Source organism: Diaphorina citri, unplaced genomic scaffold (assembly GCF_000475195.1).
Source record: "Diaphorina citri unplaced genomic scaffold, Diaci psyllid genome assembly version 1.1 scaffold1509, whole genome shotgun sequence".
NCBI classification, from domain to species: domain Eukaryota; kingdom Metazoa; phylum Arthropoda; class Insecta; order Hemiptera; family Psyllidae; genus Diaphorina; species Diaphorina citri.
Window position 1 is genome coordinate 7,383 of NW_007378935.1, and position 6,481 is coordinate 13,863.

Here is a 6,481-nt window from a genome sequence, read left to right on the forward strand (position 1 = left end):
GTGGATGGTTAAAGTTTTGGTAATTCCAATATGAGTGTTTTTTTTTATTATTTATTTATTTACACTTTCAACTAACGACATCACACTTACATCACCTTAGTGATATCAACACAATGACTAACACACACAATTCTACAGCATTTCGGCACACACACTACACTTCATATTACACACTCACAACTACCAGCTACATATAAACCCACTTAATACTTAACTTCACACATACATTCCCATTTTTCTGCAATATATGTGGAAGTAGAATGTTGCTTTTTAACTATATAATAGAAAACTCTTGACTTTTTTGTTTTACAAATTTAATATATTCTACCTTAAACACAGCCGATTGTGTAACTACGTTTCTATAAAATCGGGACGATATTTAATTTCGGGAGAAGACCAAGGAGCGCGAAGCGCGACTCATGCTCACCACCGCGACAGATCCCCGCGAGCCGGCACGACGACAGACTGCGCAGCGATAACAGGGAGGCAAGCGCGACCATGCGCCACCATCACAGCGAGAGCCCGGGGCGCGCAGCGCGACCGTAACAAGGGAGCGCAAAGGCGACCCATGCGCACACCCGCGAAGCTCCGGGAGAGCGCGAGAGACGTATACGCAACTCGGTAGCGAACACCGATGCCGGGGAGCTCAGCACAGCGACCGTGCGAGTTATCTAACCACACGCCGCTATCTCAGCGACGAGCGACATCGATTACACACCATTATCACAATGATTTTAATTAAGTTGAATTAAATATATTTGAGAGAATTAATTCGGGGTAACCGAAATACCGCGTAAAGTAAAATATCAGTTGAATTTGTAAACTAAAGTCAAGAGTCACTTTTTTTCATCTACTTAAGTTATCAACCAGAAAGTTTTACAAGTATTATTTTGGTCTTACTAATTATATAGCTCTCTTTTTTCACCAAATAAAATGTACGAATAACAATCCATCACTATTTGGTTTATATATATTTTTGTTACACACACATCTAACAAACTGCCTTTCATACACATCTTAGTTTTGTACCTAATATAAAAATATCATGTGAAATTATATTTGTAAAGCATTATTATTTATTATATTTATTTTTCTCATCAGAATTTATTAATAGCTGGTTCGCCGAGCGTAGCGACTATCGACGGACGAGATTCTAATCAGCGTATGCGCGAGCATTTACCTGGATTTAGCATTAAAATCAGACTGCGGAGACTAACAATCGCATCATTAAATCAGCGTATGCGCTGATGCTAAGCGACAAACTGGACACACACCACACACATCCATTCACACACACACACCCACCACACCACACAGCACACACACACGGTCACCGATACCTGCGCTCCCTGACATGTCCCACAGGAGCAGCATAATAGGCATAACTTCTTGAACGCCGCCATTTTTGACGCCATTTGTTGGAGCAGGATGAAATGTGATAATTTTAAGTAGCCTATGTGCACCGCCGAGCACTCTTCTTAACAACCACAAAAAATTTCATCAAAATCGGTGTGAGCCGTTTTCTCGGTGAAAAAAGGACAAAACGGGTCTATTAGGCCATTTTCTTCACGTTTTCACGTTTTGAACCGCCGCATTTGAATCAGGATGGAATGTGAAAATTTCAAGTAGCCTATGTCACCCGGCAGTACTTTTCTTAATCAAACCACAAAAAATTTCATCCAAAATCGGTCGAGCCGTTTCTCGTGAAAAGAGGACAAAGACCGGTCTATTAGGCCATTTTTCTCTTCACGTTTTTGAACCGCCGGCCATTTTGAATCAGGTATGGAATGTGAAAAGTTATCAAAAAGAAAATGTAGCCTATGTCACCCGGACGTACTTTTCTTAACAACGCCACAAAAAATTTCATCAAAATCGGTCGAGCCGTTTCTCGGTGAAAAGAGGACAACCAAAGGTCTATTTAGCGTAAACAGACAGACATACCACACACATACATACAGACAGACAGACAGACAGACAGACCAGACAGACAGACAGACAGACAGATAAGACAGACAGAAATTTTGTCTAATGTGATTTTTGGAATCGTGGATGCATAAGGAGTAAGAATAACTAAAAATTTCACGATTCTAAGCAATGTACAGACAAATCTACAATTTTATTTATATAGGATTCTAGATAACATTTTGTAACACCAGTTTTATAATGCACAACATTTTCATTGCTTTCCTTATCATCGTGAGACTTGGCGCTTTTGTATTGTTGATTCGTTTGTAATCGCTCCCTACTTAGATTTTTCCATTACTTGCCGTACAATACACCATATCAATGTATTCAATGTAGTTTCCTTTTGTGTGCATACAGGATGGCACAGGAAAATATTGTAACTAGAGGAAACTAAATGGTAATTTTTCCATTACTTGCCGTACAATACACCATATCAATGTATTCAATGTAGTTTCCTTTTGTGTGCATACAGGATGGCACAGGAAAATGGTAACTAAAGGAAAATAAATGGTGATTCTTGTTGTTGACCTTGTTTTCACATAAATATTCGTGACAATTTTATGATGTGCTCCAAATATTCCTTTAGATCGAAGGACACAAATCACCGCACCACGACGGTGTTGGCGCGGTGTGGTGATGTGTGTCCCGATACGTTCAAATGCCTTGTGTTTCTTTCTCGTCGTAGCACGTTCAACACTCGGCCGTATGTCGGCGCTGTGTCGGTGCGGTTTTGTGTCACCACAACCATCCGGTATTTCGGATATAAGTTCCCATTCTTTTTTCTCAATATTCCACTTTCCAACTTTCTACGCTACATGCTTTCTAACGCGGCGTTTAATTTCCTTCTTCGAGAGAATGTTATCAATTGATTTCATCGTTATTCTTTTCTATTTATTTCGTTCTTGTATTATTGAAGTCGATTTTGTTATTTTCTTATTGAAACTGAGTTGGGATTTCTGTAGCTTTCAGAGAAAGAGAAAGGGTTTCACTGAACCATTAGTAAAAATAGCAGGAACCCAAGAACATGGTAGGTATATAGCGGTCGTTGCAGATATTATTATGAAAAATTATGTCAACTCTCTCTCCCTCTCCCCCTCTCTCTCTACTTTCTCTCTCTCTCTCCCTCTCTCTACTTTCTCTCCTCTCTCTCTCTCTACTTTCTCTCTCTCTCTCCCTCTCTCTACTCTCTCTCTCCCTCCCTCTCTCATCCCTATCTCTTTCTTTCCATATCTTTTTCTCAAGAAGATCAGAAATCTCCGTGGGATGAGAAAATCTTTTGTCTCTTCCGAAAACTTTGCTGTTTCTCGAGAAAAGAGTTTTTTTGTAGGAAGACGAAAATCTGCTTAAGGTTCAAACGGACTTGAAAGTTTTAACTTTTAAAATGATAATATTTTCACTCCTCCGCTCTCTATCTGTACTCTTCCTCTTTCAGGAAGAGGGGGGGGGAGCAAAGACAATAGAAAAACACGCCATATAGGATAGCGTGTTTCAAAAGTCTTGCGATGAACTTTGAGAGTGTCTTCCTTTCACTAATTTAGGTAATATTTTTTACTTCCTTTACTGTAGGAATCCAGAAATATCTTCCTCTGAAATGAGAGAGAAAAAAAAAAAAAAAAAAAAAAAACGTCGAAAAATTTTCAATGGTTCATTTCCGCGTGTGACAGACCCTGGAAGCCCAAGAAAAACGTCAAACTCAAAGGCAAATATTCTTCCGTCTCCAGGAAAATACATCCGGCCTTGACGCTTGAAGTCGCAAAACTTTAGAAACACCCTGTATATCTACCATTGTGCGGTTTTCTTTCTCTGTGAATGGTTCAACAATTTTTTCTTCTTCGACAATACGCTTCTCAAGGGCACTTGATTCCTTTGTCATCATCATTATCATTTCCATCAGAAGAGTTTTCCTTCCTTTTGTTGAATTTGCAGGTCGCTTTTCTCTCTACAATGATCAGAAAATCAATTATCAGAAGTAAAATCTAGGTTTGGAGAGCACTTCAGTGGCCCTCTTGCAGAATTGGTCATGTTTTAGGTCCAAGTTATTATTATTTTTTCAAGAGGACTTAACTGTAGGTATAGCTGCTAAAGTCTTATCATCCCGAAAACGAAGAGAGAAGGACGACGTTCCAATAATTAACCTTAGGCAAGTATCTGTTAATAAATTTCGCCTCGGGGCAGGACTCGAACCTGATGCTTACAAGGCAGAACCGGTACCCTCCCAATCTAACAGCTAACTAGACTCACTAGACTGGCAGCTCGAACATTAACCGAAGCGATCTACACAGCATTGATTTCATAAGAATTCCTTCAACTTTTCACTCATGGTTCACCCTGTAGGGAACACAGCTACCAAACCACCCCGTATGTACTTTCTCCTCGGTGTAAGACTATACAGGGTGGTCGGAATTTTTTTCTTAATATTCAAACCATAGATCCAGGAGGTCAATACAAGACTTTTTTACTCTATGAACATGTGCCCTCAAATGCTTCCTAACCGAGATATCGATCAAATGCTTCCTAACCGTTATCATAAATCCGTGCCTGTGGAGCTTTGGCTATGCAGATTAAGAAGCGCGGTAGCGCTCCGCCCCGCCAAGTCAAGAAAGTTTGACCTTCAATGTTAGGTATTCAAGCCAGAATGCTCGAAATTCACTACACCAGAGTTGTACAATATGCAGGGCTGCTACACAGGCTTTGACTCAAAGATCAACGGTATTCCTACAAGAGAACTTGTTCCAATATCTTGGTTTCATTATCGGATGCAAGGCCTCCGACTATTTTATTTTCATTCTAACCTCCTAAATGAAAGGTGAGTAGGTATAGTTGGTAAGAAAATTTGAAAAAGTAGAACATTTGCCCTTTTTGCTCAATATCTCGGTTAGGAAGCATTTTAGGACAAAGGTATGTTCAATCAGTGGCGTAGCGTCCATGTAGGGCTTGTATGGCGGCCATACTTTACTCAAATACCCTTAAATATTGACTTTAAATATTTATGAAGAAGCATGTGCATAACTTATGTGCATGGTGATGGAAATTAGTGCCCTACACGCCTTACACTTGACTCTAGACCACGCTACGCCACTTGTTCATATACCTTCTGGATCTATGGTTTGAGTTAAAAAAAAAAATTCCGACCACCCTGTAGAAGTGAAGAAATTGCATAGAAATGTTGTAGAGGAGATGCCTTTTGTTAACGATATATATGGTATCTAGGCGCACGGTATATCAACACTGATATATATATGGTATATCAACACTGATAGCAAAGTTTTGACACTTTCTCCTGAATGATAGATGGGTTACAAACACCACCTAGACCCCCTTAACAGTGAGAAAGAAATTCTATAGCTAGTGACTTTTTAGTGACTCTAGTGAGAAGTTTTTCCACTAGTAAGTCGTGTTACACTAGTATATCCATAACCATCGAGCAGATTAAACCACAGTTATATTTTTAAAACAGTTCAACACTTATTTTTTAAAATGGTTATATTTTACTTTCTTCTTCTGCTGAAAAGTGAAGTGTGTCGAATCTACCACTGGAAATGATACATCTGTAGTCCCCATTTAGCACGGAATAGGTACATACTTTTGTATGTATTCTATGAATAAGGGTACATCTCAACAAAAAATAGACAGGACATTCATTCTGTTAAAGAAAGTGGAAAAAAAAAGGATTTTTTTTTCTATTTTAACATAAAATGTTGTCTTAAATCCATTTTTCCCCCTCCCTCTTCTCTTTCTTTGTAAATATTATGTTCTGTCTTATTGAAAAATAAAGTTTATTATTATTATTAAAGAAATAATAGAAAGCTTTTCCACAAGTTTGGCCATGCCTCGGGATGAACTAGCGGGATTCCGGAGCGAAGCGACGGAATTCAGCTAGTAATAAATAAATCAAGGCCAGGGTATAGCAGCTTGGGCAGGGGAAAAAATACTGGTCACAATAGATCTACAGAGGTCGCAGTGTTAATTGCATACTCTCCTGGGAGAGGAGCAACCAGTCCCATAATAAATCTTATATTATAAGAACGAGATCCATTCACTCATTCACATTTCACACACTGATCGCTCTATCCCCTGAACCACAACACCTAGAAAGCTGAAATTTGGTAGGAATATTCCTTTTATGGTCTAGGTGTGCAATAAGAAAGGATTTTGCGAAAATCTAAACCGATCCTGAGATATGATCAATTTTTGATCGCTAAAATCACCATAAGAAATACACAGAGTGCAGAGACTGAGGGAGAGAAAACTTTTCCTCGCTCGCCTAATATTGAGTTTCGTTTATGTTTTTAGTTTGATAAAAATACAAGTTCGGCCATGCCTTTTCCACAAGCTTGGCCATGCCTCGGGATGAACTAGCGGGATTCCGGAGCGAAGCGACGGAATTCAGCTAGTAAATCTTATATTATAAGAACGAGAACTCATTCACATTTCACACACTGATCGCCCTATCTCGAGAACCACCACACCTAGCAAGCTGCAATTTGGCAGCGATATTCCTTTTATGCTCTAGGGG